Source organism: Furipterus horrens, unplaced genomic scaffold (genome assembly GCF_987537825.1).
Source record: "Furipterus horrens unplaced genomic scaffold, mFurHor1.1.pri manual_scaffold_3, whole genome shotgun sequence".
NCBI lineage: Eukaryota > Metazoa > Chordata > Mammalia > Chiroptera > Furipteridae > Furipterus > Furipterus horrens.
The window spans coordinates 16,831,170-16,857,771 of NW_028327173.1; the positions used below are offsets into that span (position 1 = coordinate 16,831,170).

General features: G+C 39.8%; 1 long non-coding RNA gene and 1 pseudogene across 2 annotated transcripts in view; one reads left to right on the forward strand and one right to left on the reverse strand.

Annotated features, from left to right (window-relative positions):
- The window catches only part of LOC150014413 (uncharacterized), a 48,194-nt gene extending 42,197 nt beyond the window's left edge, over nucleotides 1–5,997 (forward strand). For both annotated transcript variants that reach the window (XR_016509929.1, XR_016509930.1), the window contains 2 exons: nucleotides 229–287; nucleotides 5,653–5,997. This is a non-coding gene — a long non-coding RNA (uncharacterized LOC150014413). The remainder of the gene's footprint in view (nucleotides 1–228; nucleotides 288–5,652) is intronic.
- A 12,089-nt stretch (nucleotides 5,998–18,086) lies between these two features.
- Nucleotides 18,087–18,544, reverse strand: LOC150014414 (small ribosomal subunit protein eS17 pseudogene; annotated as a pseudogene).
- Nucleotides 18,545–26,602: the final 8,058 nt, after the last annotated feature.

The window sequence follows — 26,602 nt, forward strand, 5'->3', positions numbered from 1 at the left end:
TCTAAAGTATTTTTTAAAATACCCCAGAAAAGTTTTTTTAATATGAAGAAGGAGGTACTAGAGCATGCTTGCATGTTTTCAACAGAAAGGGAGGAATTGATGATTCAGAAAGATTAGGGAAAATTTCAGGAGCAAAGTCCATAACTGGGCTAGGAGAGGATGTGTTACAGAGCCTAAAGAGATGATTGACCTTTAATAGAAATAAGGACACTTTTCCCTTTGTCACAGGAAAGAAAACAGAGAATATGGGTGCTGATGCAGATGTTGGTGGATGTGGTGGTGAGAGGGTGAGAAAATTTCTATCTGATTACCTGTATTTTCCCAGTGACATGAAAGGCAAATTCATTGGCTGAGTTCAGGGCAGGAGGGGGTTGGTAAGGTTTGAGGAAAAATGAAGATTTAAAAGATTTGGAGTCCTTATTAGATTAGATGTTCTAACTTCTATTTATCTTCCTCTTCCCACCCCCACCTTGGAACAAAAGATAATTTATTTAAAGTTTTTATTGATACAGTGATTCCATCTGATGGAATGATTTGATTTCCCTTTGAAAACTCCTTTATCTTTGGAGAATGCTTATTATGATTAGATTAGTATAAATGCCTTGGCTTCAATGTGCTATGCATGTGTTCCTAGTGGGGTGACCTTGTCTTCAAGAGGTGTTGGGTTCACTCTTTAGATGACAATCGAAAGCTTCTCCACAAATAATTTGCTTTCTGTACTTACCACACAGCTGCTTAAAACTCAACCATTTTGGCTTGAATAACTTGCCTTCTCTTTGTTCATGTGGCATTTATATATCTGTAAAGAAATTTGATTGGGTTGATTTGTCATTACTTGTTATTAAGTGCTGTTTTTGAACACTAAGCTACCACTACTGCCCTAGTAATGGTTGGCTAGCCTGTACCTAGTTACCTTTAGCCCGTTCTTAGCTGCTGGTTAATCTGCTACGATAGCAGGATTTGTTTCATTCAAAACAAGTTGTTATGAGTCATAGCACTTGAGCAGAAAAGAACAGTTTATTTTGCCTAAAAAGGCGCCATGTACCTGGGAAGCCTAGATGGCTGTATAGACTCCTTCAGCCCTTCCAGTAAAATTTTCATATCCTTTGTCTCAGTAATTAATTTTACTTCTGGGAATCTAACCTAAGGAAATAATCCCAAGGAGGCAATATAGCAGAATGGTTAAGAACACAGAGGCTTTGGAATCAGATACACTTAGAATTGAATTCCAAATGGTAATGTTAAGTATCTAGTAGAATTTTATTTCTCTGTTCCTTATGTCATCACTATGCAATTTTTAAAAAAGCCTTCATTGGGATATAATTCACATACCATAAAATCCATTCATTTAAAGTGTACAATTTAGTAATTCAAATATATTCACAGAGTTGTGCAACTACTATCACAATCAATTTTAGAATATTTTCATCATCCCCAAATGAAACCCCCTGCCCGTTAATCACTCCCCATTCTATAGAACACTACACAATCACTAATCTTTTTGTCTTTATGCTTTGGCCAATTCCGGACTTTTAATATAATGAAATCATACAATACATGGTCTTTAGTGACTGGATGCTGTCAATTAGCATAATGTTTTCAAGTGCATCCATGTTGTAGCATATATCTGTACCTGATTTCTTCTATTACTGAATAATTATTCTGTTGTTTGAATATACTGCTTTTATTTATCCATTCATCAGTTGATGAACATTTGGATTGTTCCCATTTTTTTTAGCTCTTATAAAAAATGCTGCCATGGGGATCATTTGGAGGGTTATCAGCTGGGAGGGGGAAGGGGGAAAAATGGGGAAATGGTGCAGGGACTAAGAAGCAAAATCAGTTGGTACAAAATAGACAGGGGGATATTAAGAATAATATAGGAAAGGGTGAAGCCAAAGAACTTATATGCACGACCCATGGACATGAACTAAGGGGGGTGGGATTGCTGGAGGGAAGGGGGGTACTGGGCAGAGGGGAGCAAAGGGGAAAACAATTGGAATTACTGTAACAGCATATCAATAAATATACTTTAAAAAATGCTGCTTGCTGTGAACATTCATGTACACCTTTTTTGCATACAAGTTTCTATATGGACATAAATTTTTATTTATCTTGGATATACTCATACACCTAGAAGTGGAATTGCTAGGTCATGGAGGAGTCGCTGATCTAATAGAAAAATGTTATGTTTAACTTTTTTGAGAAACTGTTAAACTGTTTTCCAAAATTCTGTACCATTTTATCTACCCATCAGCAATATATAAGGATTCCAATCCAATTTATCTCCATCTTCACCAACTCTATTTATTATCTGTCTTTTTGATTATAGGCCATTCTAGTAGATGTGATTTCTCATTGTGGTTTTGATTTATATTTCTCTAATGGCTAATGATGTTGGGCATCTTTTCATGCACTTATCGGCCATTTACATATCTTCTGAGAAATATCTATTCAAGTCCTTTGCCCATTTGAAAAAATTGAGTTATTTTTTACTGTTGAAAAATGTAAGTTTTAAAAATATGTTTCTGAATACCAATTCCTTATCAGATTTGTAAATATTTTATTCCCTATTGTAGGTTGTCTTTTTACTTTCTGGATGGTATCATTTACAGCAAAACGTTTTTAATTTTTATATAGTCCAATTTGTTTATTTTGCTGTTGTTGCTTGTCTACTCAATGTTTTGAATTCTTCTCCTTTCAGTCTGTTCTGAACATACTCCAGCCAGGCTTTGCCCTTCCCACTCCACTAAAATTGCTCTTGCTAAGGTCACCAGTGATCTCCACGTTGTTTATCCAATGGTCAAGGCTCAGCCTTCATTCTTATTTGACAGAACTCTCGCTCCCTCCTTCTCAAAATGCTATGCTTTATTCACTAGGCTTCCAGGACACTACACTCTCCTGGTTTCCTTGTAACTCATTCACTGGCTTGGCTACTCCTCAGTTTCTTTTCCTGCTTCCTCCTCCTTGGAGTACACCAGGATTTAGACCTTGGATTTTTTTCTCTGCTCTACATTCACTCCATTGGTGATTTTATCCAGCCAAATGGCTTTAGATATTATATTCTGGCAACTCTCTAACTTATCTTTTTGGCCCAAACTCTGCCTAAAATATTCTTTCCCTAGCCCTGATCAGTGTGGCCCAGTTGGTTGACTGTTGTCCTGCAAAGCAAAAGGTCAGTTCAGTTCCCGGTCAGGGCACACGCCTGGGTTGTGGATTTGGTGTTTCTCTTGCATTGATATTTCTCTCTCTCCCTCTCTTTTCCCTCTCTCTAAAAGTAAATGTTTTACTTGTTTACTTTTAGAGAGAGAGGGAAGAGAGGAAGAAAGGGAGAGAAACATCAGTGTGTGAGAGACATGACTGGTTGCCTCTCACACGCCCCCAACTGGTGACCTTGCCTGCAACCCAAACATGTGCCCTGACTGGTAATTGAACCAGTGACCTTTCTGCTAGTAGGCTGGCACTCGATCCACTGCACTACGCCAGCCAGGGCTAAATAAAATCTTTACAAAAGAAAATAAATAAATAAAATGTTCTTTCCCTAGATATCTACATAACTCACTCCCTGCTATAGACTGAATTGTGTCCCCTCTTTCAAATTTACATGTTTGAAACCCCAATGTAACAATTTGGACACAGGGCTTTTATGAAGGTAATTAAGGTTGAGTGGCGTTATAAGGATGGGGCCTTGATATAATAGAATTAGTGACTACATAAGAAGAAATTGGGGGACCCTCGCTGGGTAGGTAACTCAGTTGGTTAGAGCATTGTCCCGATATACCAAAGTTGTGGGTTCTATCTCCCGTCAGGGCACATACAAGAAGCAACCAATGAATGCATAAATAAGTGGGACAACAAATTGATGTTTCACTCTCTCTACCTCTTCCTTCCTCTCTCTCTGAAATAAATTTAAAAACAAAAAAGAAAAAAAGAAGAGATTGGGGAGATCTCTCTCTCTATTCATACATCAAGTAAAAGCCATGTGAACACACAACAAGGTTATGGTCTACAGGCCAGAAAGAGAGTTCTCATTAGAACCCGAGCTTGCTGACAGCCTGATCTCAGATTTCTAGTCTCTAGCACTATGAGAAAATAAATATCTGTTGTTTAAACGACCCAGTCTATGGTATTTTCTTATGGCAGCCTGAACTGGTTAATATACTCCCTCATTTTCTTCTGGTTTTTGCTCAGATTTTCATTTCTTACCGAGGTATTTTGTCACTGTCCTATTTAAAGTTGCAACCTTGCTTAACCCTGGCTTTCTCTTTCTCCTTTTCCTGCATCTGACATATAGTTCATTTATGTTTTAGTTATATATATTTCACTTACATTTTATTATTTTAGTGTCTGTCTCTCACCACTAAAATGTAAGTGTTTAAGGTTAGAGACTTTTGTTCACTTTATTCACCTCTGTATCCTTAACACTTAAAATAGTGTCAGGTAAAACACAGACCTTTAAAATATATATGTTGAATGAATGATTACCAATGTAGCTTGAGAATATATAATACAATTGGATATATTAAGTTGGGGTGTAATGAAGTTGGCTACTTCTGTGAAGGGTAGAATTCAAGTCTCATGGTTATTTCATAGGTATAGGAACTGTTAACTACCAGCTTTGTTGCCTTTAGCAGTAAACAGAGCTCCTTTCCTAATGACCATTGCAATGAAAGACTCTTGATGAGCAAGCCACAATTGGAGCTGAGATGCTGTTTATATCGACTTCATGTGAACAGAGCCCAGTCCTAGAGCACTGTGCCTGAATTTTCCACTCAAACATCATGTATATATTGGTGGCTCCTCTGACTTTGTTAGAACTTCTTCAAAGCCTTGTGGTCCACTGATGGTATTACTGTGCTCCCCCCCGCCTCTTTTTTTTTTTTTTTTGGCTAGATATGATCTAAACAAAAATGTTTTAATATGGGAGTATTTTCAAAGAGTCAGCTTAAATATTATATTTGTTTCTTAACCAGGATCTGTGTTTTATGCTGATCATTGTAGTTTGGCAATTTTAGATAGATTTGTTTTTGATATTGCTTTATGGCAATTCTTTGTATATGATATGAACAGGTCATCAATAGTCAGAGAGACCACCAGGGAAAGATATGACCTAATTATTTTGATAATATAAATTATACTAGTAGCCACTGCATTACGAATTGTAAGTAACAATAAAAATGTAACTGAGTCAGCTCTCAGTCACCTCTAAGTCAACTGATACTCTTGCTAATTTTAGAGTATATACTTATTATATACTTTGTATCAGCAGCTTTGGTCAATTGAAGTCAGGACAGGTCATGTTTGATATGTTCTGCAATAGTATAACATGATACTTTAAATGTACTATTTCCATTGAGATTGACTTTAACAGTTATCTTGTAAATTTTCACAGTAACATAAAGTAAAAATTAATTTTAAAAGTATTTGTTGACTTTTTGATACCACAATAATGGTATTTATACCCAGGACCATTTATGAGTATTATTGTAAATACTATACAGTCTTGAGGAATTTTACTCTGGGTTTAAATATTCCAGTATCATAAATCATTCAAATCCTGTTATTACTTGGATTTTCTAATATTTTAAAAAATATTATTATTATTATTGTTTTCTCTTCATCCAAGGACTTTTTTTTTTTTATTGCTTTTAGAGAGAGAAAGGAACATTGATGGGTTGCCTTCTCATATGTGCTCCTGGGGATGGAACCTGCAACCTGGGTATGCATCCAGACTGGGAACCACACCTGCAACTTTTCAGTCTAGTGGACAACAGTCCAACCAACTGAGCCATACCAGCCAGGGCTCTAATATTTTGAATGGCATCACTTCTCAAGGGAGCCCTTCTAATTGTAGAATCTGTACCTAGTATACTTGAATTTTCTGGTGTAGCATAAACAGGGATAGATTAGTCTATGGATCTACATATCTTACAGAATGTGTATTTTCTGTGCTCCACCTGCCAAACTGGAACAGCATTTATACTAGAAAATACTACTATCCTTCTTCTGATTTACTGAGTCTCTCAGTAGAACCTGTTATTTAAACTTGGTTTGGTCAAGAAGCTTTAATAGAGGGATTTATTTATTTATTTATTTATTTTTAGAGAGAGGGGAAGGGAGGGAGAAAGAGAGGAAGAGAAACATTGATGTAAGAGAGAAACACCAAATCTGCAACCCAGGCATGTTCAGGGATCAAACCAGCAACCTTTTGCTTTGTGGGACATCACCCCAGCAACTGAGCCACACCAGTCAAGGCTACTTTTTAAAATTTATTGATTTGAGAGAGAGAGAGGAAGAAAGAGAGAGAGAGAGATAAAAAAACATCCATTTGTTGTTCCATTTATTAAACATTCATTCCTTGATTCTTGTATGTGCCCTGACTGGAAATCAAACCTGCAACCTTGGCATGTTGGGACAACGCTCTAATCAGCTGAGCTACCCCGGCAGGGCCAGAGGGCTTTATTTTTAATTCAGTATAACTGATACCAAAACAAATCAAAGAATCCCCAAAACTGCAATAGTGAGTGAAGTGGCATAACTTCAAGTCTTGAATAGTATCACGGGAAGTCCATTTTGTCATACTGCAAATTGATTGATTACATCTCTTAATTTATCATTCAGTAGCATTTATTGAATATCTTTGTAGTGGGCATTTGAAAATGCTGGAAATACAAGTGTGATGCTAAGGTCCTTGCCCTCATGGAGCTCACAGACTGCCAACTATTACTTGGCATGATAATGCTACAACAGAGGAACATAAATGTTTTAATCCTATGTGAAGAATGATTTTGGGAAGCATACCATTGTAATATATTTTAGGAATACAAAAGGTTGGGAGCAATTCACATTTGGGTTTAAGATTCTTTTGTTTGTTTGTTACTAAAAAAATATTTTGAATTCTGGAAGTTGTGCTTGATGAAAAATTAGACATCATCTCTGTCCTAGTAAAGGATATACAGGCATTAAACAAATATAGAATTAGATATTTTAAATGCTAAGAATAACAAGGTATTCTTAAAGACTATAGGAAAGAAGGAAAGACACTTAGCATATTGTATGTTATTTATTGCTATACAACAAATAATTTCCAAAATTAGCAACTTAAGACAATAATAAACATTTATTATCTCATATAGTTTCTATGGGTCAGGAGTTCAGGAGTGTCTAAGTTGTGTGGCTCAGAGTGTCTCATGAGTTTATAGCCAAAATGTCAGACAGGACTGCACCTCTGAGCCTTAACACATTGTTGACTGGTCATGAATAAACTTGTGTTTTCAAGCACGATAAACTGCTATACAGTTTATCAAACAAAAAAAAAGTTATTAAAATTATATAGAAGATATGTACAAAGTTTCATTTCAATACATTACGTATAAATAAAGTATATTGAAGTTTATTTAGATTGTTTCATTTTCATATTAATTGTGAAAAAGTAGCCAGCTTTTGTATAAAATTGCCAGCCAACAATTTAACTGAGGAAGGATGATCCAATTCCAGGATGGCTTGCTCTTATGGCTATTGGCAGAAGGCATCAGTTCTTTGCCCCATGAACCATTCCATTGGGTTGCTTGTCTTCAAGACATAGCAGCTAGTTTCCTTCACAGAGGGTGATCCAAGAGGTAGCAAAGCAGAAGCCACATGTCTTTTATGACTTACCTCAGAAGTCATATATCTTTATTTCCACAGTATTCTAGTGTGCCTATTCAGCATGGGAGGGTACATGGAATACCAGGAGGTAAAGGTCACTGAGGGCCTTGGAGGCTGGCTACCACATATATGAATCTCCAAACAAGCTTGCTGAAATGAAACCGTTCAGAAGAGCCCAGTGCAACAATTTTATTATTATTTTTATCCTTATTCAAGGATATATTTATTGATTTTAGAGAGAGCCGAAGGGAGAGAGAGAGAGAGAAATCGATTGGTTGCCTGCAGTAAGTGCACCCCGCCTGGGGACCAAACCCACACCTAGGTATGTGCCCTGACCACGGATTGAACTGTAACCTTTTTGGTGCATGGGGATGACACTCCAATCAACTGAGTCACTCTGCCAGGGCTAAATGCCACCATTTATAAACAGCATCTGTTCATGTTACTAAGCGAAGGTCATATTCAATTGCATATTAGTAGGGGATTTACATGGTCCAGCTTCCTGTTTAATTAGGAACACCATCTCTTCCTATCTTTCTTCCCCAGTTTCTCCCAGAAATGTTTATAGAGTACCTATAATCATTAGGAGTTCAGTTTTGTTTAGTTCAGAAAGGTGTAAAGACAGAATACTTGCCCTCAAGGTGCTCATGTTCTGATAGAAGCAAACTTACATTACAAATATAATTATGGAGGCATGAACAATGCAGAAGTATCTAAGTAGAGAAGGAGTTAACAAACTGAAGATCATGTGGCAAATCTAGTCTTCTGCCTATTTTTGTAAATGAAGTTTTGCTGCACTGCAGCCACTCCCATTTATCTGTTGTCTATGGTTGCTTTTGCAGTGCAACAGAACTGAATCATTGGGACATAGACCTTATGTAGCTCTCCCATTGCTCCCGGCCTGTAAAGCCTAAAATATTTACTTTTTTTTTTTTTTTTTTTTTGTAGGGAGTAAAGATTTTATTCACTCTCTAAGAAAGGAGAGGGGCATGGTGTGGAGAGATAAACCTGTTTTTCTTTTTAAAATAAATTAATGAGAGAGAGAGAGAGAGAGAGAGAGAGAGAGAGGGATTGATTTGTTGTTCCATTTATTAATGCATTCATTGGTTGCTTCTTGTATGACCAGGGATCAAATCACAACGTTGGTGTGCCAGGACAATGCTCTAACCAACTGAGTTACCCCGCCAGGGCTATCTGCTTATTTACAGAAAATGTTTGCTAACCCCAAGTTAAAGGAATTAAAGACTGCTTCCCAAAGAGGTGATATTTGACATGAGGCTTGGGGAGAGCCATAGAAGTACTTCTGCTGAAGGTAACAGCGTGAGATAAGGTATGAAGGGACATGTCATACAACATTGGTGAGGAGCCTTTATTGTAGCAAAACTACACTAGGTTAACTCCATTCTCAATCACTGCAGCTTAAAACTATAGGAACTAAAGGGACAAGAAAGTCATAGGAAAACCTAAGACATAACATCAAGATGGTGTCTTAGCTCATGGCCCATATCCTTACTTCCTTCTCCTCTTCACACAAAGATCCAAAGCAAAGCTTGAATGGTGAATTGTTGACCTTTCTTAACTGTTAAACTGAGTTTTGACTACAAGTGAGTTTTGCCCCCAACTTTAATGTGGTAGAGAGTCTGAAGAAAGGAGAACCCCTAGAATCCCAACCTTGTTTTACCGCAAGGAAGATGAGATGTTTCACATCTTCTAGGTAAAAAGGTAATACATGCACAGAAGGTCAACTAACAAACAAAACTGTAAATCTGAAAAATATGAATTAAAATTAAGTCATGAACACAATATAATATACAGATGATGTAGTATAGAATTGTACCTCTGAAACATATATAATTTTTATTAACCAATGTCACCCAATGAATTCAATTTTTTAAAAAGTCACGAAAAAAAAAGAAAGAAACCCAATGATGGAGTTGGCCAGAGAATCATGGAATAAGATAGCTCACTGCGTAGAAGCAGTTTGAGCAGAAACTCTAATACAGTCGTAGTCGTCGTCGTCGTCGTCGTCGGCAGCCGTCCGTCTCGAGAGACGATGGCGTAGCTTCTTGAGAGTCTATCTGCACCGCCGAGAATGGCTGTGCAGTCCGACTCGGGAGTGACAATCCCTGCCACACTTGTTACAGGTGAAGGCAGATGGCTGTTGTTGCTGCTGTTGACGCTGCTTCTGCCTCGATCTTTTCTGGACCGCCTCCTCGTTGCTCGCAGCCTCTGCGCGTGACGTACCTTGCCTGACCGAGAGCCTCCAGGCTAGGCGGTCGTCTGCTTGAACTTCCCATGTGTTGAGATTGATGGAGCATTGTGTCATGTCCTTTTTGCAGATGTCTTTGAACCGCAGTTTTGGGCGCCCTGTCATCCTCTTGCCTTCTGCTAGCTCGCCGTAGAGGAGGTCTTTGGGGATACGGCCTGCATCCATTCTTTTGACATGGCCGAGCCACCTGAGGCGTCTCTCGCTAAGAACTGCATGCAAACTGCTCATATTGGCTCGCTTCAGCACCTCGGTGTTGGGGACCTTATCCTGCCAGGTGACATGCAGGACGCGTCGCAGGCACCTCATGTGGAAGCTGTTGAGTTTCCTTTCGTGCCTTGCGTAGGTGGTCCACATCTCGCTGCCATAGAGGAGAGTGCTGAGTACGCAGGCTTGGTAGATGCGCAGTCTGGTTTTCTCAGTGAGGCTGGAATTGTTCCACGCTCGCCGGTTCAGTCTGGCCATAACTGTGGCTGCCCTGGCGATTCTCCGGTTGACCTCCAAGTCGACTGACAGAGAGCTCGAGATGGTGGACCCGAGGTAAGTGAAGTCGTTGACAACCTCCAGGGTGTATCCGTCGATGGTGATGCATGGGGGAGTCCCCGTGCCTTGAGCCATAACATTCGTCTTCGTCAGGCTGATGGCTAGTCCGAACTCCTTGCATGCGTGGGAAAGGCAAGTGACTAGCTGCTGGAGTCCCTCTTCGGAGTGTGATGTCAAAGCTGCGTCGTCGGCGAAGAGCATCTCACGGATGAGCACCTCTTTGACTTTGGTCTTGGCTCGTAGACGGGCCAGGTTGTAGAGCTTGCCATCGGATCTGGTGTGAATGAAGACACCCTCGCTGCAGTCCTTAAAGGCGTATTGGAGGAGCATGGAGAAGAAGATTCCGAACAGCGTAGGCGCGAGGACGCAGCCCTGCTTTACTCCGCTGCTGACTGGGAAGGCCTCAGAGGTTGCGCCGTTGTAGGACACCGTGCTGTGCATGTTGTCGTGAAAGGACATGACCACAGCAAGCAGATGTGGTGGACAGCCAATCTTCCGTAGCAAGCTGAAGAGTCCGCTTCGACTGACCAGATCAAACGCCTTCGTGAGGTCGATAAAGGCGAGGTAGAGTGGTTTATGCTGCTCGTAACACTTCTCCTGCAGCTGGCGTAGGGAGAAGATCATGTCCACTGTTGATCGGCCAGCTCTGAAGTCACACTGGGACTCTGGGTAGACGCGGGAAGCAAGGGTCTGCAGGTGGGCAAGAGCGACCCGGGCGAATACTTTGCCGACGACGCTGAGGAGAGAGATGCCCCGGTAGTTGTTGCAGTCGCTGCGGTCTCCTTTGTTCTTGTACATGGTGATAATGTTGGCGTCTCTCATATCCTGGGGGATGTAACCCTCCTTCCAGCAGAGACAGAGTAGATGGTGGAGCGGCTGTAGCAGGACTGGTTTCCCACTCTTTAGGATTTCTGGAGGGATTCCGTCGCTTCCTGGTGCTTTCCCGCAAGCGAGGCGGTCGATGGCTTTGCCGAGCTCTGCCGCAGTAGGTGGGGTGTCTAGCTCCTCCATGACTGGTAGGTCTGGGATGGCGTTAAGAGCAGTGTCTGTTACGGTGTTCTTCGTCGCGTACAGCTCGAGGTAGTGCTCGGTCCACCGCCGCATTTGCTGTTCCTGGTCAGTGATGACCTCACCTGTCTTGGACTTAAGGGGGGCGATCTTGGAGGGGATTGGGCCTGTTGCCTTCTTGATACCCTCATACATTCCTCGTGCGTTGCCTATATCGGCGGCTTCCTGAATGCTTCTGCACAGGTTTAGCCAATAGGTGTTGGCACAGTGGCGGGCGGTCTTCTGGACTTTGTTCCTGGCAGCCCTACCTATAGATAGATACTGTATATAATATTACATATTTAATATGTATTAATTATAGCTTAAAACTAACCTAAAGCAGAAGCAGAAAATGGAACAAAGAACATGAATTAATTGAGGCAAATCAGAATTGGTGTTTGTCACACTGAAGGAAGAAAAACTAAAAAAGTAAGGACTTAAAAAATTTGCTATAGACATTAAATATTAAAAGAGAACTCAGAAAAGCACAATTCTCACTGTCATTTACTTATTAGGGGACTATGCCACTGGCTGACAGAACTTGTGAATGGCTCCTATGAGTCAAGTTATCTCATATATCTTCACAGAAGACACTTTCCCTTTTTAGCCAGGTAGATCCCTTTATATATCTTGCAATCACAGGTGTTTTAGGAAATTGCCTAAGATTTCTTCTTGTTAAAGTACTCCTTTAATTATTCTCAGCAAAGTCTCAATTCTATATTCTACAAGCCAGTAATTGCCTTTGCACTCTGGATGGAGGTGTTCATATCCCTGATGGCCATTTGGCTTTCATTAATTATGTGGCTTTAGATCTGCTTTTATGCAACCCAATCCTGGCCTTTATACCATTTGGCCAATCTGGGCCAAACCAGCTGGACTGGTCCAAGTCACTCCCAAACTCCCTCCCTCAGCGGGAGATTCTGGCAGCTGGGAAGAACCACTTTTACTTTATACTTAATAACAATTGCTGATTACAGACACAGCTGGTTGGTTAACATTTATTACCAGTTTGGCCACATTACCAAAATACATGCTGAATGCCCTCTTGTTACCTCTTAGCAAAATATAAGGAAGGTAACTTGATTTAATAGAAAGGAGAGTAGCTTTCTAGGTTTGGGTGCCTGAGAGACAAAGGTTGGTAGAGACAGAGAGATGGGCATCCCCAGCCCTTAACCCTCTTTATTCATCTGGGGCTCCCAGATCCCCTAATCCTCCTTTTGGTCAACACACAGGCACTTGAAGGGTTCCTTGTCTACTCTTTTGTCTAGCCGCCGCGGCTCCAGAGCAAGCTGGACCAGATGTCTCGGAGACGGAGCTTTCACCATGCAATGGAGGTGAAATCCTTAAGGAGAGCAAATCAACAATATGAGAGTAACCTAAGTCCCTGATTGATCGGATGGAGCAGAGCTGTTTGCTCTCTGTAATCTTCTAGATTATTATTTGAGAAATACATTTCTGTTTTCTAATTTAAAAAAAGAAAAGAGAATAAAGATTTTTGATTCAGGGCTGAATTTGTATCTTAGCTTTTATACTTACTATTCCTTTGTCCCTGGTTAAGACACTTAATGTCTATTAGCTTATTAGCTTCCAAATCTAGAAGATCTTTAAATCTTACCAGGTTTCTAAGTTATTTATATATATTTTTATGCCCACATTGCAAGGACTAGTGGTTTGAAATCAGAAATCAGAAGACACTAGGTTAAATTGTGTTAGCAGAAAAGTATTAGGATATCTCAGTTTCCTACAGAAGGTAATTTACCCGACAATCTAGGGCATCTGTAGGGGAATTGAGAAAACTGAAGCAAGTGAAAAGGAACATGGAACTGCTTTTGAAAAGTCAACACTAACCCTGGCTGGTGTGGCTCAGTGGATTGAGTGCCGGCCTAAGAACCAGAGGGTCTACTGGTTCGGTTCTCATCAGGGTACATGACTGGGCTGTGGGCCAGGCCAGGTCCCCAGTTGGGGATGTGCAAGAGGCAATCAATCTTTCTTGCACATGGATGTTTCTCACCCTCCCTTTCCCTCTCTCTAAAAATAAATTAAAAAAATATTTTTTAAAAAGTCAATACTACTCACTTCCAGGAAAGACTCTCATATTCAAAAATTATTTGTTCTTACTTTACACACAATGCTAATAAACTTCACTATCTGGTTTCCTAGGACACAGATTAGAAAGAGAACTGCCAAAGCCAGGCACATAGGAAGTAGCAAGAGGTACTATCTAATAACTTAACAAAAGAAGGGGAAGAACAGAAAATTATTAGAAGGACATAAAAGAACACAAAAACACACCAGCATGGATCATTTTAGGTAGAGCAAAGAGCATATTATATTTTAATATTCCCCAAAGATCCATTACTTTGCACTCTAGTTATGAATGCCAAGAAAATTACAGGTTAAATTATATTTGCTATACTTTTCAAAAAGGCAGGGGTCTATTTTATTTAAACCTTTTGTATTTAAAGGGGTTAGTTTCAATATTTAGAAGTTTAAGTCAAATATCTCATATTGTCCAAAGGTGTTAGATAAATGAAGCTTTTCTAAATTGTAATAGCAAAGTCAGAGTAAACATCAATACAAACCTGTTTACATTGACAGTTTTTCCAAATATGTCTTTAGATCTGGTTGATCGCTTTGACCCCCAAGCTAGAGAATAAATAATGTATTCCTCTACAAGCTGACTAACTGTAAAAGTTTAACAGGCTCCCCTTGGTATGCCTAGCTCTGTGAAAGACAAAAAGAGTAGAAAGTAGGAAAGTTATGTAACACCTTGTTCTGAGGTCCCAAGGCTCAAAAGATGGTCATACAAACAAACCCACAATGTAAATTATTTATACTGCTAAATAATATAAAACTATACAACTTAACAAAGATTATATATAAGAACAATTTCTAAGCAATGCCTAATACATACAAGCTTTGTTTAAGAATTTGATAATGTCATAAAGTCCATTAATGCTATGGTTCTCAGCCTTTGTGATACGTCTACAGTTCTCAGGGAGTTATTCCAGGGCCAAAAGTTGAAAGCAGAAGATCTGCAAGGCTACCAGCCAGGGCTGCACAAGTCCATCTGCTTTTTTTTCCTTGCTGTCTAAAACAGCAAGGTCTGCCCTTGCTGGTGTGGCTCAGTGGATTGAGTGCTGGCCTGCGAACCAAAGGGTCACTGATTTGATTCCCAGTCAGGGCACATGCCTGGGTTGCAGGCCAGGTCCCTGGTTGAGGTCATGAGAGAGGCAACCACACATCGTTTCTCTCCCTCTCTTAAAAAATAAAATAAAATAAAAAATCAAAGTACTTTTTGCCTGTCTCATTCAGGAAGAACAAGACTCATCAATACACACTGAGGGGGGACTTCCGGCCAAGGTGGAGGCCTAGACAGACACACTGTGTTTCCCTCCACAACTAAGAAGGAACACAACTATCTCAAAACTAGAGACAACCAGAAGTTCCAGAAAACTGAGCTGCATGGAAGTCCAACAAACAAAGATATAAAGAAGAAATACTCATCCAGACAGGTAGGAGGGGCAGAGAGGACGCAGTGTGGCAGCAGCGGCAGCAGCGGCAGCAGCAGCATGCTGGCAGAAAGCGCAGTCAAAAATTTAAAAAAGTAGAGAGGGACACCTGAGGAGCACTCCCAGCACCAGACCAGACCCCACAGCTCATGGTTCCAGCGCCAGGGACAATAAAGCCTCATTGCTTCTGACTGTGCAAACCAGTGGGGGTTGAGGCGGAGGCAGAAACTGCCAGTCTCTCAGCAGAGTCCACTTGTTTAAAGGGCCTCCATGGTCCTAGAACGTCTGCAGACCCACCCACTCTAGAAACAACAGCTGGGGCAACAGCTATAGAGGCGCCAGCCCCATACGAAAGTGGGAGAAGTGCTTGGAAAAGGGGCGAGTGCTGAGCAAGCGGCATTGTTCCGTATCAACCCCTCCCCTCCCCCCGCAGTGCCACAACGTGGTAAAACCAGTTGCCCTGTACTGACAAATACCTAAGGCTCTGCCCGTTACAATGTAACAGGTGCAATAGCTCTACCTAAGATACAGAGGCAAACAAACACAGGAGCCTGTCAAGATGAGGAGACAGGGAAGTATGGCCCAAAAGAGGGGACAAATCAAGGTTCCAGTGGGAGAACTAAGCAGTGAGGAGATAGCCAACCTAACAAACATAGAGTTCAAAACACTGGTGATAAAGATGCTCGCATACTTGACAGATATGCTTAAGTATGGCAAACACGTAAGGGAAAAGGTGAAGGCTATGGTAAATGAAACGAAGGAAAATCCACACAAAACCAGTGATGAAGAGAAGGAAACCGGAGTTCAAATCAATGATTTGGAATATAAGGAAGAAAAAAACAGTACAAAATGAGGAAACAAGAATTGAAAGAAATGAGGAGAGGCTTAGGAACTTCTGGGACAACTTTAAACATGCCAACATCCAAATCATAGGGGTGCCAGAAGGAGAAGAGGAAGAGCAAGAAATTGAAAGCTTGTGTGAAAAAATAATGAAGGAAAACTTCCCAAATTTGGCAAAGGAAATAGACATACAAGTCCAGGAAGCATACAGAGTCCCAAAGAAGCTAAACCCAAAGAGGACCACACCAAGAGGCATCATAATTAAAATGCCAAAGATGAAAGATAAAGAGAGAATCTTAAAAGCAGCAAGAGAAAAACAGAGAGTTACTCACAAAGGGGTGCCTATAAAACTATCAGCTGACTTCTCAAAAGAAACTTTGCAGTCAAGAAGGGACTGGCAAGAAGCATTCAATGTGATAAAAAGCAAGGACCTACAACCAAGTCTTCTCTATCCAGCAAAGCTATCATTTAGAATGGAAGGGCAGATAAAGTGCTTCACAGACAAGGTAAAGCTAAAGGAGTTCATCATCACCAAGCCATTATTATATGAAATGTTAAAGGGACTTATTTAAGAAAAAGAAGGTCAACACTATGAACATTAAATGACAATAAACTCACAATTATCAACAACTGAACCTAAAAAATAACAAAATCCAGTTAAGCAAACCAGAATAGGAACAGAATCATAGGTATGGAGATCATTTGGAGGGTTATCAGCTGGGAGGGGGAAGGGGAAAAATGGGGAAATGGGGTAGGGACTAAGAAGCATAATTGGTTGGTACAAAATAGGGGGAAATTAAGAATAATATAGGAAAGGGTGAAGCGAAAGAACTTACATGCATGACCTATGGACATGAACTAAGGGGTGTGGGATTGCTGGAGGGAAGGGGGATACTGGGAAGAGGGGAGCAAAGGGACAATAAATTGGGACTACTGTAACAACATGATCAATAAAAATACTTAAGAAAAAGACACACTGAGGGAATTAGCCAACTACTGTACATGGCAGTCTATTACAGTGACTGTCTACTGTTACATATTCTCCCCCACCCATGAGAACTGGAACCTTGTCTGCCTTATGTACAGCACAGGGCTGGCATGTAATACTCTCCAAACATTGCTTGAATGAATACGGTAGAGTAGCAGCGAGAGGTTGAGGCATCTGAAACCTTAATTTGGAAAACCTTTCCCAGAAATAAAGGCATGACCTGAGGATATCCGGGCTACTCAGGGAGTACCAGGTAATGTACAACAATCTCAGGCAAGGTTCCATATCCAGGCATGAGCATTTAGGGAACGTGCTTTTGTTACTATGCTAGTTTTTTGGGGGGCAGGGGGTGGCTAACAATTTATGTTGCATAAGAAAATTTTGGCTTTGGATAGCTTCATTTATTGACGAAGGCATCCTGATTTTGGAGCACAGAAAATTTTTCCTTGTTTTGTTGTTCAGCAGGGAAGAATGTTTACACTGACTCTCTTTTTCATAGAAGTAACTTAGCATACTCAAATGTCTAGGTACACAATTGTTGTGCTACTGGGAGTGGCAAGAGCAAACAATCCAGGTAGAAATGAACAGGGAGAGAGAAGTTGAGGTTCCCTATTCTGTGAAGAATAACATAGGGAAATGAAACTGAATGAGGAGAGGAAGAGAAATGGAAGCTGAAGAAACAGCCAAAAGACTCAGGAAGAAAACTACAAAATCACGCTAGCTTCAAGCATTTGCACTTGCTTCTTTCTCTGCCTCTTGGTTGTTTGGAAGTGCCAGGCATGCTCTCCCACACAGCACACCCTCGACCTCTCCTGGTCACACTGTCATGAGTCACAACTTAGATTGCTGTGGAAATGGCAAAGAGCAGGGCTCTTATGTGGGAAGACAGTGTCTGACCCAGTGTCCACTACTTCAAGAAATGGGCATAAGGTGGCAGCACTGGTAGTGCCTGCAGGTGTTGTGCAGAGAAACTTGGCCAAGGGCCAGCTATACTTAAGCTGCTAAATTCCAGGGAGAAGATGGAAAAAGGGAACTCTGTTAAAGAAGTCCTTTTTAGGGTAGTTAGTAATGGGAGGAGAAAGTCTTCTTCTAGGGGAATGGTGGCACTCTGGAGCTCCACAGAGAGGAGTGGGTGATGGGGTCATATTGCCTGGCACCCATACATCTGTTGAAAGAATAATAGCCACTTATAAGGAAGGATTAAGATGAATTGATGAACAATATAGATGAACCTTTTTTTTTTTTTTTGGCCGTCGATGGTTTATTGATAATATTACAGCACAACAGAAGGATTCAAACAGCTCTACGTGGTGTTTTGAAATTCATCCCAACCGTAGGCTGAGTGACCTGCAGGTTGGACAGACTGCCAAAGTGCAAGAGCTTCAGCATCTCCTTAGTGTCAGGATCAACTTCAATGATCCGCTGATCCAGAGCTGAGACCTCCTGCACGTAATTATCTCTCCTCTCTCTCTCCTCTTCCTGCAGCTTGATGGAGATGCCTCTCACGGGGCCTCTCTGAATCCGGTTCATCAGATGCGTGACATAGCCCGCTATCTTGTTTCGGAGCTTCTTGCTGGGGATAATGGCGATCTCCTCGCACAGGCGTTTGTTGGTGTGGAAGTCATTGCCCAGGCGCGTGTAGTACTTCTAAATGATGACCCGGGCCGCCTTCTTCACGGTCTTGGTGCAAACACGGCTCATGTCGGCGGTTCCCTGGTGAAAGAGCTACAGGAATCTTGAAACATACTAAGTGAAAGAAGCCAACCACAAAATACCATGTATTGTATAGTTTCATTTATATGAAATGTACGGGATAGGCATATCTGTAGAGACAGAAAGTAGATTAGTGGTTGCCTACGGCTTGGGGCTGGGGAGAATTGGGGAGGGCGGGGCGGTGACTGCTAAAGGGTATGGGGTTTCTTTTGGGGGTGATGAAATGTTCTAAAATTGATTGTGGTGATAGTCGCACAACTCTGAGTAAACTAAAAACCATTGAATTGTGCACTTTAATAATAAATTGTAATTATATATCAATAAAGCTGTTACTAAAAATGCCTGAGATTGTGCATTTCTAAGAAGTTCCTAAGTGATCCTGAAGCTTCTACTCCTGAAATCACACTTTGACCAGAGAAGCTTTAAGAGACCCAATAAAATTATATTTCTTCTTTCGGATCAGTATTGTGTCAGCTCTGTACTGAAGTTAAAATACTAACTACATATTTTTATTTTTCTCAGACTTGCTAATAACAGTTAATATTGGTATCTTGGAAAAGTACATTACTAACATTATGGGATTTATTATTCATTTTCTTGAAAAGCTTAAGATTTGGAATTTGTAAGAGCTGGGTTTGAATCCTGGCTCTATCATTTACCATTGTCATGGCTCTATCATTTACCATTGTCATGGCCTTGGATTAATTCATTCATCTGAGCTTCAGTTTCTCCATCTATAGAATGGACATAATAATACTCAGTGGGTTTTTTATAAGTGCTAGAGACTATATGACACACATATAATAGTCACTCATGAGATAATTACTATTATTGTTGTCAAATTTGTGTAAGATAAGATCTAGCCCATTTTCCTTTTTTTTTAAAAGATTTTATTTATTTATCTTTAGAGAAAGAAGAAGGGAGGGAGAAAGAGAGGGAGAGAAACATTGTTGTACAAGAAAAACATTGATCAATTGCCTACCTCTTGCATGCCCCCAACTGAGGACCAGATTTGCAACCCAGGCATGTGTCCTGACTGAGAATCGAACCAGTGCCCTTTTGGTTCATAGGCCGACACTCAATCCACTGAGCCACACCAGCCAGGGTGAATTTTTATTTTTGTTAAGAATTTTTTCAGCCCTAGCTGATGTGGCTCAGTGGATTGAGCGCCATCCTGTGGACCGAAAGGTTGCCGAGTTCGATTCCCAGTCAGGGTACATGCCTGGGTTGCATTCCAGGTCCCCAGTTGTGGTGTGCCAGGGGCAACCAATCGATGTTTCTCTCCCTCTCTTTCTCCCTCCTCTACCCTTTCTCTAAAAATAAGTAAATAAATAAAAAGAAAATTTTCTATCTTAGACAGGTAGCTCAGTTAGTTAGAGTAATGTCCTGATTCACAAGGTTGCAGGTTTGCTTGGTCAGGGCACATACGAGAAGCAACCAATGAATGAATAAATAAGTGGAACAACAAATGGATGTCTTTCTCCCTCTGTGTGTGTGTCTCTCTCTCAAAACAATAAATTTAAAAATTAAAAAAAAGTTTTTTCCAACTGAGTTACTTAATTTTGTTTTAGGAACTCTGCTATTTTCCTTTTCCTTTACAGGTACAGCAGGCAAATTCTCCTAATGCCTGTATGTCTGGGAAGCCTACGGAGTGAAGCAATTTGAAACACCCGGTTTTGGAATGGAGCTGCTCCTCAATAGCTCCCTGTGGAAGAGGAATTCCTGCTGCAAACTACATGATATCACAGGCACACAGCTTAGGCTAGAGTGAGGACTGCTGTTTCTTCCTTCTGGGGAAACTCGACCTGGCAGTCCATGGACTGCAGCAATAGGTGAGCACCAGGTGCCTTGTTCCCCTATTACACTTGGGCTATTCTCTGAATGTTACAGAGATGCAAGAAGCTGACCAATGTGTTTGTTTCTTTTTGTTTTTATATATTTTTTACTTTTAGGATGATTTTCTCTCCTTAGTTTTCCTGGTTTCTGGAAGAAAATGTGGCAAATACTAACCGTCACTGGCAAGTTCCTGGCATACAGTGTTAGTGAAATTTGTTTCTTTTTGTTAAAAAAATCATTCTTTTTTTTTTTTTTTTTTTACATTTTTATAAATTTAACCTCTTGCCAACACCTTTTTATCACTGCGTACTCAGCATTACCTATATGAAGGCCTAAACAGTATGGAGACTTCAAAGTTTTTCTTCTTAAAGCTGAACACTATCATCTTTAAGCTAAACATTCTAACTTTTATAAACACCTTAATAAAAAAACCTTTAGAAGATGCCATTTTAAAAAATCTGTTTTATAGAGAATTCTGTTGAACTCAAAATTTCAAATTTGAAAAAGAAAAGGGATTCTGCCTGTTCACTGCAGCTTTGAATATTTAGGATTTCTTCTGTTAACAATTCTGCTTTGTGTCACTGCTGCATGAGGTGCTCAAAAAGGCTGACTGGAGGCACCAGCTCCTTGAAAGGGACAGCCACAGGTCCATGGAGTGAGGAAGTGCTAGCTGTTGGTCGGGGACTTCCCAGGTCACTAATTTTGAAACCCCCCAACACTGATCTAAAGATCAATTCTGATCTTCATTGGCAAAGATCAAAAGGTTAGAAAGCTGTATTCTGTTTCCTCATCTAGCACCATAATTCTGTGGGAGTGGTGCAATTAAATGGACTCTAAGTTGGGCTTGTTCTTTCCTTTATCATCTGTCTAGTTAAGGACATTATTTGATTTTGTGCATCTTAGCCATTCATTTTGGTGGACAATTGTTTTTCTTGTTATAAAGACCAAAGAGCATTCTAACTCCAGAGTTGGCCAAATAGGTAGAACAAATAACTCACAATTCTACGTAGCTGCCTTAGGAGCACTGAGTTCCAATCTATGCAGGAATCTCTGGCGTGAGTGCTGTTATGCCCAGGAGCATGAGCTTTGGGAGCAGCCAGTGTGGCCTAAATTATACCTTATAGACATTGTTGTGCCATTTAGTCCAAGTACATGTTACCCAGTGAGAGCCTATGTGACACTGAGACAGAAAGAGAGAAGAGGGAGGAGCAGGCGGAGAGAAGTTATTTTAATTCTTTTCTTCTCTAGGAAGGAAAAAATAAATAAAATATAACCTGAATATAAGAGCATTAGTAATATTAATAATAATACATTTGATGATTAGGTCAGTAAAAAAAACCAAATAAACATACAATAAAAAGAGATAATTGGGCCAGTGATCTCAAAGTACTTTTAACATCCATTTTCTTTGTATTCGCCAAAATGTCTTTAAGGTCTCACTGAATTGGAATTGTCATGTCTTAAATTTTTCCTTGTTTTGCTTTTCTCCGTTCATCAGCTTTCTTGGAAAATAAGGAACATTGACCTGAGTGCTAGGAATTTATATATTTTGAATGAAAAAGGCCTATACTATTTGGGAGGTATGTCTTTCCTCTTAGGTAGACGTCAGCCTACAACATACTTCATGGGAGGCACCAACATAGTGTATATAGAGTGTTGTACATCACAGCAGGGTAACCTCCCATTTATCGGAAACTGGATGAGAGGATTGACATTCCAAATCAAAAAGTGGGAAATTCTAGACTGGTTCAAAGCATCGCAGTAAAGAAATAGTTATTTGGCTCATGGGAACCTCTACTTTTGATGCTTCTGAGCATATATAATCCATATGACTAGATTTTGTAAGTCTATGTGAAATCTTGATCATTATAGTTTATAAATAAATACAGCCATTTGGAAATTTGACTTAAATGAAAGTCTGGGCATTTGCTTCAAATGCTGAGACAGCTTTCAAAGTGTAGGCTCTTTACATGTGGCCATACCACCCTGAACACCCACACCCACCCACCCATCTTGTCAAAGTGTAGAATCTTTGCCTTGAATATTAGGAAGGTCATACTCCTTTAACTCTTTTCTTCCCTTTCATTTTTCCCCACCCCCACTCACCTGCAAGAAGAACACCTCTAACAGAGTTTTTATGTCTTTGTAGAACGCCATTCCTGTAAACTCCTTCTCCGTGTTTTTGTTCTGTTTCATCAATCTGGAAAATGGTAGTGTAAAATATGTTTGATATAATGCTAATCCTGGCCAGCCTTTGTGATCCCTTAAAAAAAGCTATATATCTATATAAATTTATACGTAGGGCATGTGTGTGTGTTTTTCTGGAGTTGAAAGTACAGAAGTAAAAATCTTAAATAAAATAGAAAACAGAGGGAAAGGGAAGTGGGGGGGGTAGAAGAAGATAAAGTGGGGATAAATGGTGGTGGAAGGAAACTTGACTTGAGTTGATGAATACACAATACAATATAAAGATGATGTGTTATAGAATTATACCCCTGAAACTGATATAATTTTAATAATCAATATCACCCCAATAAATTCAATAAAAAGTGAATAAGTTGAAAAAAAGAAAACAAATATCCCTTATTATCCAAGTTTCCTCCACAGTTTTAGTTGTTTAAAAAATGTTTCTCCTCTTATTCCTGTTAAATATACCTCATATTTTAGCATCAGACACCAAAACATGATGTCAGAGGTGTGTGTGTACGTGTGTGTGAGTTAGTGGTAGAGGCAAGGCAGAGCCTAGGTCAGACAGCATAGTGTGTGCAGTGGTGAAGAACTTACTAAATTAATTAATCTTCAATTAGCAGATTACTAAGGATGTGAATCACTCACAGTCAAAAGGTGATGTCAGTGAATGCTTATGGCTCAACATGACTGCTCCTGTTTTTCTATTGCATTTAGTCCTAGTGCTATTACTATTGCAAGGCTGTCCTGTGAATTTTACTTTGGGACTTTAGAAATGTCTACTACCAAGGATAGCATTAATAAATATTCTAGGAGATAGTTAAAGCAAGGAACAAGGTACTTAATGAAGTTTATAAATATGGCTTTGGAATGATCTTATTATTAGCAATAGTCATACTATTAATTTCTAGTTGAAAGAATAGCAGGCTCACAAGATTTCTAAACCTTAATAGAAGATCCATTTTGGTGAAAATTGGATCAGAACAGCACATGCAACTCAATGATTGCTGAGGAAGGGCAGGTATGGTTGCTTCATCATGAAAGGTAAGTATTAAGGTAGAGACTATGTGCCCTGGGTCTGCAGTATTTGGTTAAGCTTATAAAATGGTTTCTGTCTAACCTCTCCATAATCAGTTACAAATTGTGCCAATGATGGATTACTAAAAATCTTCATCCCTGGCTGATGTGGCTCAGTGGATTGAGTGCCAGCCTACAAACCAAAGGGTTGCCTTGTTAGATTCCCAGTCAGAGCACATGCCAGTGTTGCGGGCCAGGTCCCCAGGTGGCAACCACACATTGATGTTTCTCTCCCTCTCTTTCTCCCTCCCTTCCCCTATCTCTAAAAATAAATAAATAAAATCTTAAAAAGAAATAAAAATAAAAATCTTCAGTAGCCAATTAGGTTACAAACTCCTTACCTCTAAGCTTTTTCCTAGAGAATACTTTCTTTTTGAAAAGCCATGTAGTACCTGAACTCACCTATGATTCCATCTTTGAAACACTGGCTGTTAAGTCATACAAAAAGAGAGAGTAAGTGTGGAATCAACTAAAATTCTTCTTTCTAGAATACTCTGGACTTTCAACTTTAGTTGGGCATAAGGGGGGAAAAAATCATCCTTAAACCAGTTTTTGCTGGACAGTGTGTCCCTGTTTTTTAAAAATCTTTATTATTGTTACTTTTATTTTAAAGATTTTATTTATTTATTTTTAGAGAGAGGGGAAGGGAAGGAGAAAGAGGGATAGAAACATCAGTGTTTGGTTGCCTCTTGCACGCCCCCAACTGGGGATCTGGCTGGAAACCTAGGCATGGGCCCTGACTGGGAATCAAACAGGCGACCCTTTGGTTTGTAGGCCAGCGCTCAATCCACTGAGCCACACCAGCCAGGGCTGTGTCCATATTTTTAGGTAGCTGTGATTGGGAAAAAAATACTTAAATGAGCTTAGACTTTATTCTGAGGTCAAATGGGATTTCACATTAAAAAATGTGTAATCTATATCCTGGCCTTGGTGTTTAGGGTAAAAATAATGCCTAATGTTGTATGGCACTATGTACTCTTGTTTTAGTGTAGTTTGTAGATTGGATGGACTCTATTAAAGGAGAGGAGAGTGTGTGTGTGTTGCAGCACTGTTTTTAAAAGGCCTGTTGTATAGACTCGAGGAAGTGTGTGGGTTATTTCCCCTTTGTCTCCTGTTCTTTTCCTCCACAGAAAGACTGGAAGAACAACACTTGTACACAGACCTCCAGTAGTCTTATTGGAGGGATAGCCCAGTAAGAACAAACCTGCTGTTCCGCACCCAATAGGCCTGGTGGCTTCTGAATTCCATTTCAATGTTGTTAAATTTCAGAGCAGAAAGTAATAATTTGGAAAAGTGCCAAAATCCACTGTAATTTTTCCTGGCAGCTTTTGGTGTCATTGGTAAATTCTACATTTCACTGGAATGCCACACCACCACTACTACTATATCCCACAGATCACCTTTTAATTTGGTCTAATTTTCTTTTATCTTTGGAAGAAATTATTTTCTGTAGGGATAGGTAGGTTTAAACTCTATTAAAGCCAGTCAGAATGCTTTCCCTTAGGGACCATTTACTTCCTGTCCTATGCCTAATAGGTTTCTTTGGATTTTCTTTGATTCTTACATAAAAAGCCTGGGATGATGATGTTGGAGTATTCTCTTGAAGTGGCTGTGTTTGCAGAGAACAGGCAATATCCTGTTTCACAGGATTGCATGACCACCTCCTTCCATTTTGCCAGTGCTCCCACTGTTTTTCCTTCTCTTTCCAATTCTCTTCTATAGAACTTGTGTTGGAGCAAAAGACTCCATTCCAGATCCATTCCAGAGTTGCTATGAGAAATTTACGCACTCCTGATTCTTTTTCCTATCTCAGTAAAATGGCAGTAAGAGAGCTTTATGCAATCAGGGTTGAAAGAAATACCCATTAGAATGTTTGATTTTCCTCTGATTTTCTTCTCTACCCCTCAACTTCAAAAAATGTTTCTTACAATCATTTTACATGTGTGAAATTTTTTCTAGAGCGATTTTAAAGAATAAAGCAAAACAAAAGCAGCCTACATTGGTTTAATATGTGAAGTCAAAGATAACAGACTTTTCTGTTTTTGAGCAACAGCCTTCAGTATTAAGATTCGTGGCTTTGCCCTGGCTGGTGTGGCTCAGTGGATTGAGCCCCAGCCTGTGAACCAAAGGGTCACCAGTTCAATACCCAGTCAGGGCACATGCCTGGGTTGTGGGCCAGGTCCCCAGTTGGGGGTGTGTGAGAGGCAACCACACATTGATGTTTCTTTTCCTCTCTTTCTCCCTCTCTTCCTCTCTCTCTAAAAATAAATAAAATCTTAAGAAAAAAATGGTGGCTTTATCTTTCCTTGGCAATATAAAGCTCTCCAAATCTAAAAACATTTTAGTGTAATAAGTACCAAATACAAAAGTGTTAAGTTTCTCTTTTGATGGACTATAGAGTGGATTTCAAGCTTTGCAAGTAGGTTTTTCATATATTATTTTTTGTATAGGTTGGTGAATATAAATCGTCAATGAGGCTCAGCAGAAACGTTCAAATTTCTGATCTACTCAGTCATTTTATACAGCTCCAGTCTAGGTTTATTTAGCTTTAAAATATTATTAGTAGTTTTACTCTGCCAGGAAGCTCACCAATGATATTGGTAGATAAGAAAAATATACAAATTTGAGTATAAGAGAGTTGGTACCTTTTTCCTTGTGTTAAATTGAACCTGTGTGTTTGTTATATTTGAAACTCACCACAAACCAGATCAGCCTGGGATCTTTATTTAATTTTTGATTTTAGCTTTTGGGGGAGGTGATGGTGAGAGTAATTCTTATTTTATATTGGTACAAAAGAAAAAGAAAGTTGATTTAAATGTCTAAGGGTGTTTTTGCAGAGCTACTCATGAAAAAAAACATCATTCAGAAATTAACTTTTTTCTCAAAATGTGTTACTTATTATTCTGAAATGTAAATTCTTTCAAATTGTTTAAAACTTTGAGATGA